Genomic DNA, 14,821 nt, shown 5'->3' on the forward strand with positions numbered 1-14,821 from the left:
CTGGGGGTAACCATAGAAGCAACAAAGTTTAACACATCTTGACTCCTGGTGAGAGTGTTCAACTCTCCATAAAGAAGGTCCAGTAAAATGTAAGGAGGTCTGGCCGCTCCCGGTATTTACTTCAGTCCATAGTGTTCTACAAAAGATGCTCAGCCTTCAACAGCAGCAACGCGGTTACAAAGCACACCATGAAGAAAAAATAAACTTGATAGATAAATAGATGGATGGATGACAGATAGGTAGGTAGATAGATGATAGATAGATAGATAGATAGATAGATGATAGATAGATAGATAGATAGATGATAGATAGATAGATAGATAGATAGATGATAAATAGATAGATAGATGACAGATAGATAAATGATAGATAACTAGATGATAGATAAATGATAATAGATAGATAAAAAGAATGGTGATAGAAAGACAGACAGACAGACAGACAGACATATCCATCAATAGAACTAAACTTAAAAATTAAGTAGATATTAAACTATCAGAGAAGAAATTTAAAATAACTATTGGTAATGTGTTAAAACTTTTAGCAAAAAAAAAAAGTGGGCAATATGTGTGCTCCAGGTGGTACAAAAGAAAAGAGATACAAACTGTAGGCAGCAGGCAGTGGGGGGTGAGGGTGGGGGCATGTAGAAAGACTAGAAATGGAAAACAAAGGGAATGACACCAAAAGTCTTATCACCAGACTTGAGGGAGCAGAGGAAATGCTGAATCAAGACGGAGCAATAGAAATTACTCACACTGAAAAGCAAAGAGGAAAACAGAACAGAAATAAAACTAGTGGGGACAATGTCCAAAGGCCAAACATCGAACTGGAAGGTGGACAGAAAGAGCAAGCAGTGCGAACATTTTAAGACATGTTGACTGGGAGCAATGAGATGCTCAGCGTGTAAAGAGCTTGCTATCCAAGCCTGATGCCCTGAGCTTCATACACATGTAAAGGTGACAGGAGAGTACAGACTCCACAAAGTTGTCCTCTGACACACACACACACACACACATGCACACAGAAATAATTTATGCGTGTATTTCTATATGGATAATGAAAAACTTAGTAACCGATACTAATCCTTACAGATCTATCAAACTAAGATAGAAGAAAACAAGGTGTTGAAGGATAAAGAGGAAAAAGAGCAAGAGAAAGAAGAGGGGAAAATTTGACCACGTTATACTTAAAGAATTGAAATCAATATTCTCAAACAAACTCATGAAAATCGACAGAAAATGACAAAGAACATAAAGACAACAAAAGACAGGACACAGAGGACTTGTCTGCAAAGTCTAAGCAAGCCAGATGGCCACGGAATGACATCTATACAATTGTGAAAGAGGATGTGGGAAGGGGTGGAGACTGCCCACCCAGATTTCCACTCCAGGCCATGGGACCTTTCCATCACAAATGTCCAGCAAAAGCTACGCCTGTGAAAATTAAAGCTGAAAGACTCTGTTGCCAGCACAATGACACTCTGAGAAATAATAAAACGTTCTTGGGGACAAAATTTATGATAACAAGCCGAAGCCAAGAATAACAAAAGAACGCAAGGGGCACAGAAAAGGCAAACACGGAGGTGAATCTTAAACTGCTGGAAAGGGTTGAAGGAGTCACCATGTCTTGGGTCTTGCCGCGCCCATGGGAGTGAAACATAAGACAGCACCGGCCCAAAGGATGTGGAAGTCAGCACTGCGTTGTGGTGAGAGCCCCACGTTTAAGTGAAGCACGAGGATGACTTCTGAAGATATTCTAAAACTTAGGGCAACAAATAAAAGTAAATTTTAAATTAAATAAATAACCCAATAGTGGGGATACCGGAGAATAATAACAAATATTCAATCTAAAAAAATGTGAACTGAAGAAATGGAACATATAAAACTAGTACCAGGAGCCAGGAGCACAGATTTTAACTCAAACGTATCTATCATTATGTTATGGCTTGTGGACTGATTTGCAAAGCTCCAGAATTTATATACTGAACCCCTAATACCTAGATGAGTGTTTCTTGATCTTCCTAATGCTACAGCCCTTTAATACAGCTCCTCATGTTGTGGTGATCCCTAACCATAAAATTCCTTTCGTTGCTACGCCACAACTGTAACTTTGCTACTGTTATGAATCATGGTGTAATTATCTGTGTTTTCCAATGGTCTTAGACTCTTGTGGAAAGGTCATTCGACCCCAGGGAGTCACAACCCATGGGTTGAGAACTCCTGAAATATCACCTTGGAATGTGACTGTGTTTAGGGCTTTTGGAGGTAAATAAACTTATATGAGATTCTAGCGTTAATCTCCATATCACAGAGAGGAATCTCGGGAAAAAGCAATACTTGCTGGCCATTGGCATCTTTATTCTGAACTTGTGGCCTCTAGGACTAAGAAAACTAAGTGATGTTGTTTAAGGTACCTCATCGGTGGCAGTGATGACAGTTCTAGCAAATGAATGCATATGATAATTAAAAGATGCCATGGCAGACCAGAGAGGTAGCTCAGTGGTTAAGAGTGTTTGCTGCTATTCTGGAAGACCCAATTTAGTCCCAGTGCCCATTTTGGACAGCTCACAACTATCTGCAATTCCAGCTCCAAGAGATCCGATGCCGCCTTCTGTCTTCCATGGCACCTGCACACAAGAATTCACACAAGCACACAGATAGACATAAGAAGAAAAGAATTGCTTTAAAGATGCAACTGCAAAACTGGAGAGAGGCAGACAGATAGAGACAATGAGAGACAGATAGAGAGACAGAAAGGAAAATGGAAAGACAGACAGAGAGAGAGAGATCTTTGTGTGTGTGTGTGTGTGTGTGTGTGTGTGTGTGTGTGTGTATGTATGTATATCCAGATGTGTAGAAACCAGAGGTCGAAGTTGTGTGTCTTCCTCTACCACTCTCCATCTTATTTTTTCTTTCATGCATGAAGTACTCTATTTATATCACTTCCTTCCTCTGCCCCTTGCAGCTCCTCCCATATCCCTTCACTCCCTCTTAAATTCATGACCTTCAATTATTGGTGTGCATGTGTGCACACATACACATGCACAAATAGCCTGCATCATCCATGTGGTGTATTCATTCATTTGCATGCATATGTGTTTAGGGCTGAACGCTTGGGATTGGATAACTTATCAGGGGTGGTCTTGTCTCTAGAGAAGACTGACTCTCCTCTCAGTAGTCATGGATTGGCTACAGCTCTTCTTCTAAGGGTAAGAGCTTATGAGATTTCTCCCACCTACTTTGGCATGTCAAGTGGTATTGCCAATGTGCAGGTCTTGTTTAAGCAACCGAATTGTTGAGATTTCATGGGCACAGCTTCCATGTCATGTACAGAAAACATATCTCACAACCAGACATCCTGGTCTTCTGGCTCTTACCATCTTTCTGGCTGACTCTTCTAAAATGTTCATTAAGTCTTAGGGATAGGGTTTGCATTGTAGATGTATTGTTGAGGTTGGTGAGCCCACAGCTTTTTATTTGAACTTTGATCAGTTGTGACTTTCTGTAAGGGAGCCTGTCTTTGGCAAAAAGAACTTTCTTTGTTGAGAGGTGAGAGCTACCTATCTGTGGGTTTAAGGATGAGTATTTAGAATATAGCTGGTTTAGGGAAGTGGCAGTGATAAATACTTCATTAGGTTCACAGCCTTAACATCCATGGGTAGCTGGCTAGATTTACAGAGGCAGGCATAAATCCCCTCCTACTGAGTGAACCTAACGTCCATTAGACAGCTGTTTGTTACTCCAAGAGGTAAGAGCCACTGATGCACCTTTCAGGATATCTTGCCAATCTGGCCATTGTTGTGGTTCTAGGGCATCACAGCTGGGAGGAATCAGCAGTTGTTTTTCTATCTTGGAAGTTTGAGTAGCTCCTTGTGGAACTAGTCCTCAAGGAGGAGACTTCTGGGTCATTTCCAGATGGTTCCCTCCAAGCCCAATGTCTGACGTGTGTGGTGTCTTCAGCAATGGAGTCTTACTTTCAAGTTCTGGGACACAACCAAGGGCAATGGCCACAGGCTATATTTTAATTTTGATCCCAGCACTCGGGAGGCAGAGGCAGGTGGATCTCTGTGAGTTTGAGGCCAGCCAAGTCTACAAGAGCTAGTTCCAGGACAGGTTCCAAAACTACAGAGAAACCTTGTCTTGAAAACCAAAAAAAAAAAAAAAGAAAAAAGAAAAAGAAAAAAAAGTCTCTTGGATTCCCCTGATCAACAACTAGAAAGGAAGCTTCGCAGGCCTAGCTTTAGGGCTAGGTAGTCCCACCCAACCCTACCCCTTTGGAGACAAGGCCTCTTCACTCTACCTGGAACTTACTAATTACTAGAATGGCTAGTCAGAAAGTTCCTGGAATCTACCTGTCTCTGCCCCATTCCACCCCAATACCAGGGTTACAAATGTGCACAAGTCATACTTGGCTCTTTATGTGGATGCTGGGTATATAAACAGCCATGAGCGCTTTACCCACTGAACCCCAGATTAAATAATTGTAAGAAATAAAATTAAATTCCATTTCTTAATAAAAAGGCATAGATCAAACTAAACTGATAAAAAATATTGTGTAAAAGCATTTGAAAGTAAGCTGGAGCACCCACATTAATGTCAAGAAAAATAAACTTCAGGAGAAAGTATATCACTAGCAGTGGAGGACGACAGAACCAGGGATGGTAGGGTCATTCTCCAATAGGATAGCAATCCTTCCCATGCATCTATTAATGCCAGTGCTTTGAAATAGCTAAAGGAAAACCTGACGTAGCTAAAAGGAGATAGAAACTCCACATTGTGCTTAACAGCCGCCATGGTCCTCTGGAAATAATGAATTCTCCAGAAACACAGGAGATCTAGAGACCGTCTTAATCTGAGGGATGCTTGTAGAACACCCCACCCCCAGCAACAGTGGGGTACTCACTTTTTTAAAAGCACATGGAAACAACTGCCAAAATAAACCAGATCCAGGGCTTTAAAACACGGAAAAAATACTAACACATTTAAAGGAATTTAAATAACACCAAATATGTTCTCTGACCACAGCAGAGTTAAACTAGGGACCAAAGCCAGAAAGTATCTGAAAAATCCCCAAATATTTGGGAAGTTTCAAACGACACTTCTAAATAACCAACGGGTCAAAGAGGAGGTAACAGGAAATTGGAAAATAATTTAAAGTGGATGAAAACAAAGCCCACAGAATATTTAGCTTCATGTGAGACCTTTAAGACAGTACTCTGAGGGGAACGGGTGGCTCTAAAGAAGCCAGGAAGAAGACAGAAAATAAATGACCAATTTTTCACCTTAGGAGACTGAAATAGAAGAACAAACACAATCCAAGACAGGAAGAAGGGCAGAAGTCTGAAAGGAAAGGGCAAAAATCAACAAAAACAGTAGAAAAAGTGGAATAAAAGCAATAGAATAAAAACAGGATGAAGCTGGGCACGGCAGAACACACCTGTAATCCCAGTACCCAGGAGGCTGAGGCAGAAGGATTGTAGCTTGAGGCAAGCTTGGGTTTATAGTGGGTTATGGTCTCAAAATAAAGGAGAAAAGGAAGGAAGAAAGGGAGGGAAGGAAGAAAGGGAGGGAAGGAAGGAAAGAAAGGTGGGTCTGGTTCTTTGAAAAGAAAATGAGTAGAGTTGACAGAGTCCCTAGCCAGACTGAGAAGGGAGACCAAACGTTCAACACTTTACATAATTAGCATAACCTATGCAGTATATACAATATGCATATGGTAAAAATTAAAAATACTCCTGAAAGACATAAAAGAATTGAGTCAAAAGATCCAATGCTAAGATGTCAGTTCACCCCAAACTGACATGTGGATTTGATTTAGTTCCAATAAAATTAGAGTATTTGCAAACCTCTCTGCAAATTTTTTATAAATATTGACGAGATGATGCTAAACTTTTATGCAGAAAAAGCAAAGGAATTTGAGGAGTCAAAAAATGTCTTCAAAAACAGAACAGTGTTGGAGAAATCACATGGCTTGGTTTCAAGGTTGATTAGACTTGAAGAGTTCACAACTGAACCTAAACGATGCTCAGAGAATATTCTGTTCAGCAGCAGAAAACTGTGCCAGGGACGTAACTACAGCAGTCAAGAGAAAAGGGTATACGTCCATGCACACATATATTTGTCTATTTGTTTATATGTATATATACGTACTTGTGTGTATATACATAATAGTTTCCATTGTCAACATGGCTGAATGTGTATAGCCTAGGAGGTACATCTCTGGGTTTGTCCGTGAGGGTATCTAGAGAAGTTGGACTAGGAAAGTAGTTCTCAAGCTGTGGGTCATGACCCTTTTGGGGGCTTGAATGATTCTTTCATGGGGACACTAATCAGATATTCTGCCTATCAGATATTTACATTATGATTCATAACAGTAGCAAAGTTATAGTTATGAAGTAGCAATGAAAATAATTTTGTGGTTGGGGGTCACCTCAACATGAGGAACTATATTAAAGGGTCACAGCATTAGGAAGGCTGAGAACCACTGAATTAGGAGAACACTGAATGTGGGTATACCATCCTATAGGGTGGGCTTCCTGGCTGTGTTTATAGGAGTAGGAGTAGGGGCGGAGGTAACTGCTGGTTTAGTATGAGGGAAATGGGCCCAGAGTAGAAGAGGTGGCCTCGGAAAGCATCTGCCAGGGCTAGAGGCTGGGAGATCAAGTCAGGATGAACAGTTTCCTCTCTGATGCTGACAAAAGCCCTAGGAAAGAGATGCTGTCATTGCATGTTTTATGAATGGAGAGACTGAGGACTAGGTGACTCAGTAAGTTACCCATGATCACACAGTCTGGTCAGGGATGTTAGAGGGAGACTTTGTCTCTGGCAGGGGTCAAAGAAAGCCTCCTTCTCCCTAACTACTCCCAGTAGCAGCATGGCCGTCTAACCTACCATCAATAAGAATCTGAGCCAGCTTTAGTCACAGGGAGCAACACTGATCCTAGTCCCCCTGGGAAGAGGAGCTTCGGAGTAAATGTGGGTCCTCCTGGAGGAAGCAACGGGGACATCTGCAGTTCTGAGCGACACAGCTGGGACTTTTGGGTAGAGCAGCTATCCAGGGCCTCACCATTATGCTCAGTATCTGTCCCTCCAGCCGGGGCTGGGACTCTGTCCTTCCTTTCCTCTTTCCTTCTTTCCTTCCTTCCTTCCTTTCTTCCTTCCTTCCTTCCTTCCTTCCTTCCTTCCTTCCTTCCTCCCTCCCTTCCTTCCTTCCTTCCTTCTTTCCTTTTTGTTGTTATTTTCCTTTTTCATAACCTCCACACCCACTCAACTTCATATTCTTACTCTCCACAAACCACCCCAAAGGGAGGAAGGAAAGAGAAAAGCCACACACACAAAAAAAAATGCAGACGGTCAACCCTGAGCGTGGAGCCGCCCTGACATACCCAGTGCCACTCCACTGAAGGAGGATGATCCCCCTTCTCCCGGCAGCTACCAGTTGCAAGTAGTTTCTTGGCCGTGGCTGGGACTTTGTGTGCACTTCCCCTCCTGTGTGCTGGGATTTGGGGGGCACCTTTCCTACCCCCTCCCCAGGCCATCATACCTTTGGCTTCAGGTTCTGAACTCTCACGAGATGTTTCTTAACATCTGGATCCGTTCGGTCAGGCTGCCATAATGAAGCACCATAGACTGAATGGCTTGAGCAGTAAGAATTTATCTCATGGTTCCAAAAGCTAGAAACCCAAGGTCAAATGCCAGCACTTTCCAGAGCAAATTCTTTCCCTGGCTTGCAGACTACTACCCTCTTGCTCTGTCCACACATAGTATAGGAAGGAAAAGACTCTGGGAGCTTTTCTTCTGGGGCGCTAATCCTATCAGATCTAGCCCTAGTCTTAGAGCCTCGTTTAACATGAGCTCTTCCTGCAAGGCCTATTTCCAGGTATGGCTACACTGGGACTTAGGGGTTTTCAAGGAATATAAGTATCAATCCGTAACATTTTTTTTTTTTTTTAGAAACAGAAAGACATGGGTTCTCTTTCAATTTCTGTCCCTCCAGCTCTGTGGCCTTGAGAGACATCATGCCTTGAGTATTAGATTCACAGATGCTGGGACTGACATAAACTGCCATTGGCTTAAAACAGCACACTTCATTGTTCTGAAGTCAGAAACCAAATGCAGCCTCACTAAGTTAAAACCATAAGCCTTCTGGCTCCAAGGCTCTGTATCGTTGCCTTTTCCAGCATCTATAAGCTGCTCATGCTCCTCCCCCTTGATCCTGTATCACTGATACAACAGTTTCCATGGCTATATCTCCCTAATTCTAAACCCCAGCTACCCTTTCAGAAGACCCGATGGGTGACATTGGACCCATGCACAGCTTTTCCCAGCTCAAGATCCTTCACTTGACTCTACAACACTCTTTCTTCCATGTAAACTCAGCAAATCACGTTTTGGAGCTGATGATGTGGATATTAGTGTAGTATTACTTGGCCTACCGTGCCTCAGTTTACCCACTTGTAAAATGAGGATGACAGTGCTCTCTGTGCTCTATTGGGAGGTCTTAGAATGTTGCTGCATGCTTAGCACCATACGTGTAACAGAGACGACATGAATGCATGGACAGGTCGTTCCTGCCCTTCCAGGTTTTGAATGCATCTGGGGGTCACCAAGGTCCAAGCCCCTTGCCTGCTTCCAAGTAATGACTCAAGATACCCGGCTGAAATAGCATGCCAGGCGTTGATCGATGGTTCTGAATCTCAGATGTTGCAATTGGACACTGCTCACCCTTCTGAAGCCTCTAGGCAGGACTGTGAGTGGAACACGCAGCACTCTGTGTGGGGACACAAATCCCATGTTATTTTTATTACGAATGCTGAACATCAAGTCATTCCATCTCCCGCTCCCATATTGGAATTGCTCTCCCAGGTCGTCTTTGATGGAAATGTTCTAGCCCCACACTACTCTGGGGCAGAAGCGAATTCCTCCACAAGCGAGCCCAGAAACCTGAGTCCTGCGTCCCTGCAGAAGCTGTGGCTGTACCACACTGTCTGGGCTGAGAACGGTGATGGATCATGGTGAAGGGAACACAACAAGGGTTAAATCGAAACACACAGTTGGAAAGACGTCTAGCCTCATTTTCCCCCACCGGTTCACCATGTTACAAATGACTAAAAGTCATTGTTTCCGGACAGTGGGAAGTACATGGTACATAGCTGGTGCCTAATAAAATCAGGTAACAGTTTCTGAACACCTCGGAACTCAGCTTCATAGAAGACCCCTCAAAGAAGAAACCAGAGTACCCACTTTTCCCATACCTCAGAGTCTCAGAGGAGTTGGTCGCACGCACGCCTTGGTTTTCCCCAGTACCACACATGTCACGACAGTGTGGCTGTGAACCTCATGCCCAGTCCCTGAAGTGGAAGGTGTTGGTCTTCCAACTTCAGGTCTAGATCTCGGGATAAGCCTGGAGCCTGGGGCTGCTCCAAGCTGAGGGTCATGTCTGGCCTCAGATGAAGAAGCTTCAGATGTTTTTATGGCTAGTGGGCTTGCATATCCTAGTCAGCCTCACTCCAGAGGCTGGGGCGAGGTGGACGACAAATGCTCACGGCTCCTCTCCAGTACTTTGTCTTGGGCCCACGGAGTGGCAATAAAAAGTCTTGGAGGCACCTTCCCAGGACTGGGTCAAAAGCAACACCAACACTGGTGCAGGGCAGGGTCAAATGTAACATCTGCTTGGTGCAGGGCAGGGTCAAATGTAACATCTGCTTGGTGCAGGACAGGGTCAAATGTAACATCTGCTTGGTGCAGGGCCGGGTTAAATGCAACATCCCATTGGTACCTTAAAGTCATTCTGAGAATAGACTTGGAGACCAGGAAACTCAAAGAGGAGGCTTATTTGGAGGTCTTGAGTCCAAGAAATGTAAAGCAAGACTCAAGGACTTGATACAGTGGGAAGCTCACACTGGTTCCATCTGAGGTGAGGCTGAGTGAGTTCATCCATGACTCTCTTATGAGCCCCCTCATGTATTGTTTTTAAAAACATCCCAGGAAAACCAGGGCTTCCTGGCAGTTAGGAATAGGAAACAGGAACCAAAAAGGTCTAGGTTTAAAAGCAGGGAACAGCCCCTCCCATTAGCAAGGCATTTCTGCCTGGGTGTTTATCTGCTAATTACAAATTAGTCCTGATAAATTTGTTTTGAATATTAAATTAAAGAACTAAGATGTGCTTACTGACATGTTCAGCTGCTGTTTTCTGGGGAAGAGCCTTGCCTCTCCATTTGCCTACCTCCATCCCTCCCCTCTCAGGAATCTCCCTCCCTAACAGAGACCACCCACCACCAGCCTTTCCTCTTCCGGGCTTCTCCATCTTTTCAAACATGATACTTGGCATCCTCAGCGTATTTTGGTAGCAGTAGCATGTCTCACCCAGATGGTCCACACTGTAGCTATTATCTAATTATCTAATAATTAGCTTGACATTTATAAAGGGCTTCAAGGGCCGTGGGATGACTGTTGTCTTCAGATGTGAGGAGAGGGAGCTCTTTTGCATATGTATGTGCCAGGCAAGACACCAACAGAAGGGACCAGTGACCCATCGTCCCTAACAAGCTGAGGCACATTTTAAGGTACAGCACTGAGACCCAATCTTCAGGATCCCTTAATTATATAGTCTGTGTTTTCTGTAAAATTTGCAAAAAAAAAAAAGTAGTTTCTTTTTTTCAACTCTAAAAAGACCTTCTAAAATTGAATAAACACAAAACCTAATCCATTTGGGTTTAAAGCGAGATTGTCTCTCGGCTCTATCCTGTTGCTGCCTTTAAAGACTTGCACATGGATTGTGGGGTACAAGTTCTAGGGAGCTAAGCAATGTGGTCATTTGTTGGACCAAAACAAAACCAGAGTCTGTGGAGGAGTCAGCGTGTTTTTCTCTGCCACCTAGTGGCTGGGATGTTCACATGCAGGCACACCATCTTGCTTAAACTGCAGTGGAGAAGCCTGCCCGACTCTGAGCAATTGAGTGGAAATGGAACAGATGAGCCGAGTGTTGGAGCACTGTAGAAACACTCGAAACACTGAGTTAGGTCTGGGGTGGAAGAGCCAGAAATAAACACTCCCCTATGTCCTGCCCAGTCATGCCTGGAGCAAGCCGCACAGCTTACGTCCCCACCTCAGGTAGAAGATGAGGTGGGAAACAGACTACTCAATAGCCGTCACTAAGAAGAGCACGGGTAATATGGAAAAAGGCAGTTGCCTGTCCTGCATACCTGAGGGCAAATATTATAACCATGGGCCTTTGGGTATAGGGTGGGGACAGGTGATGTCTTGCGATTGGCCAGGACTGGAAAAGGAGTGAGTGAGAGATCCAAGTCTCTTGCAGGAACCCCAGATCTTTTCCCTACCTTAAATCAGTTGTTAGGTCTCAGTATCTGGTGCCTTTCCTCCTCCGTGTGCCTACAAAGTGTTTCCGGCTGCAGCTGTGGCAGAATCTAGGGGCTTCCAACCAGCAGGCTACAGGTGTGCTAGAGTGAGTACCATTTGGGTCACTATAACCCCCCCACACACACACACAACAGATCAGGCCTGGGGAGCCGGGCCCTGCAGGCCAGCATTTGTATGTAGCCTTAGGACTTAGGAGGCTTTATTTGGTGTTCCCAGTATATAATGGAAATGTCATCATATTTTATGGTGTGTGTGTGTGTGTGTGTGTGTGTGTATGTATCTGTGGAAAATTGGGAAAGCTTCTATTTCTCAAGCACCCTTTTTTCCAATTTAGTTTATCTTCTTAGTCATATCTCATTCCCTTGGAATACAACTCTGATAGTGCAGCTCACTTTCAGAAGAGCCACCAAATTTCTGTGTGGCATAAAAGAGACTGAAACCCACATAACATACAGCTACCACAAGAGACCCAAAGCCAGCATCTATTCTTGTAGTGCTGACCTGTAAACTGAGATGTATAGGAAGAGGCAGCCGTGTGGGAATGGGGACAGGCTGTGTCCCTTGTTCTTCCCCCTGGGTGGTAGTTCTTAGACTCCACAGTGCACAACCAGTCCTGGTTACCTTATGGGAAGCACAGATTCCAGGTCCCTTGCTTCACTAGAATATTCATCCAGGGGGGTTGTGCAGAGCCGGCAGACTGCATGTTAGAAAGGGTACTGAGGTGGAGACTGGTACAGTCCAGATTTGACTTAGAGAAAGTGTGTTCTTTGACCTCCCCTAATCATCCTGAAGGTGAAACACCTAAGAACTTAAACCAAAGAGATCGAGGGAAAACATTCTTTAAGAACAGGGGTCATTCAATTGTGTCACTTGAACTGTTTGTGGGGTGCCCAGCAGTGAGATCAGGACCTGTCCCTGGTGCTTTAGCTGGCTTTTGAGAACTGATTCCCTATGCTGGGTTGCCTCACCCACTCTTGATGCAGAAGGAGTTGCCTTGGTCCTACCTCAAATTGATGTGCCATGCTTTGTTGGTGTCTATGGGTGGCTTGCCCATTTCTGAACACGGATGAGGAAGAGTGGATGGGATGGGCAGAGGGAGGTGGGGAGAGGAAAATGTGGTCAGGATGTAAAACAAATAAAAAAATTTACTGTAAAGGGAGCTGCAGGCGGCTTCCCACCGCCTGGCCCCGGCCACTGGCTAGCTTTACCCAAAATAATTATACGGAAACTGTATTCTTTTAAACACTGCCTGGCCCATTAGTTTCAGCCTCTTATTGGCTAATTCTCACATATTGCTTTAACCCATACTTAGTAATCTGTGTAGCACCACGACGTGGTGGCTTATCAGGAAAGATCTTAACCTGCGTCCATCTCAGAGAGGAGAGGCATGGCGTCTGCCTCACTTCCCTTCTTCCTAGCATTTTGTTCTGTCTACTCCGCCTATCTAAGTTCTGCCCTATCAAAAAAACCAAGGCAGTTTCTTTATTAACCAATAAAATTAACACATAGACAGATGACCCTCCTCCATCAACTTACAATAAAAAAAAGAATAAGGGTCATTGAAATATGACAAGTTGTTGGAAGGGAAGCCATAAAGGCAAACCAGGGCAGCTTTAGGAACCAAAAATCATTCCTACTAAAGACCTCACCTCCCACAAAACAGCATTGAAGTTAGGAAATATATTCCTAAGGAAAAGAAAAAGTCTTGATACTTGGGAAAGAAATTATTTATAATCTATAATTGATGTCACCCTTTGGGCAGACAAACAGAAAATCTCTCTCTAGAATGTGACAAGGTACAATTTAATATAAAAATTGATGCATGGTGCATCATTGTGCCAAGTTACTTAGAAGATTCCAGACTGGAGCAAACTTCCCCAACGGCATCATGACATACTATATGGACGATGCTTCAGCAACCGTCTGGACAGCATGAAGATCTGTCTCTGGACATGGAGAGATGGCCCAACCATCTACTCCCATCTTTTCCAATTCCCAGATGGTGGCATTGCATGGTCCCCAGGAATGCCATGAATGAATTAGCAAGTGGTCCCCAACCAGTGACACCCTGAGTGGCCTGGAAATGAAGGCTGTTTGCTGGCTATGGTGCTCTTGGGATGTGTGCATCTTTCAGTTAGCAGGTGCTTGCCATTCCTGCAGGCCACCGTACTTGGTTGTTTTCTTTTTGCACACCACATGTGCCATCTCAATACTCTTCAAAACTCTGCTCAGAACATGGAGCAGAGTAGGAGACCTGGGAAGTGACTGCGGCTCCTTTGCATGAGGACAAACATGGAGTCTTTCTCTATGCTTGGGAGGCCAGAGGAGATCGGAACATGGTTCCAGAAACAGCAGATTCATCCAGCCTCTCACAGTGGGAGGACACTCACAGACACCATTTCCTAAAGGTTCAATTTCATGTTCAATTTCGTGACCGGCTCAATTCGAGGTCTCAGTACCTGATCAATAGGGATGATTCAGAGGGAGGCTGGGAACCAGTGTGAAGAGGCAGCTGGAGGATGAACATGTCTTTGAACTTGGATGAGATATCTGTCTAGGGAGAAATACAAAAGGTTCAGAGGAATCCTTCTCAAGGCATGTTGAGGCAGGTAGATCAGTAGGTGTCTCTGGAAAAGGGATGTCAGTCACATAAGGGTCACTAATAAGAGAGAGTCCAGATAGGCAGTGAGCTCAGCAGGCTCTCAAAGTCCAGAGGATTTGCATAGTCACTAGACCAGCAGCTAAAAGCAGGTATAGCCATTAGAGTAAAGCTTTTAACAGACCCCCCCAGATTGAGATCAGATGAGGCTCCAGAAGGGCCTTCTCAAGGTCAAATCCCGTGAGCCACTGAACTTTAAAGATTTATTTTTATGATTTAAAAAAAATACATGTATGGGGATACATGCACATACTTTAAATACTTATTTTTATTTTTAATTATGTATTTGGGGAGCACATGTGCACACATGTGTGTGGGTGCCAGCAAAGGTCAGAAAGTAACATCAGGTCTCCAGAGCATTCCAACATAGGTGATAGGAATGGAACTCAGGTCCTCTGCTCTTAGTGCTAAACCATCTCTCCAGCCTGAGTCACTGGACTTTCAGTTTCTTGTGTTGCCAGAGTGTGCCAGAGGCTACAACCGGACTGAGCCCATGCATGGGTGCTCCAACAGTCCCAGGAAAGAAGCCCAGGGGAAGTTTAAAAGCATGAAGTCAAAAATGCCATTGCACTTAGCAGGGAATGGAAGCCTTGGGTAGCAAGCTATGCCAGGTGTAGCTGGAATCTGCCCTCCAGGTTGGTGAACATACCAGCTGATGACCACTGGCCAACAGAGGTAGTGGGCTTGCCTCTATATACCTCCAATTTGTGGCCTAGAGGCATGAAACAGTTCGTGAATAGAGGGGCATATATTAAACTATCTTCACATATCACTCCACACTGAG

Source organism: Arvicola amphibius, chromosome 2 (genome assembly GCF_903992535.2).
Source record: "Arvicola amphibius chromosome 2, mArvAmp1.2, whole genome shotgun sequence".
Classification (NCBI taxonomy): Eukaryota; Metazoa; Chordata; class Mammalia; order Rodentia; family Cricetidae; genus Arvicola; species Arvicola amphibius.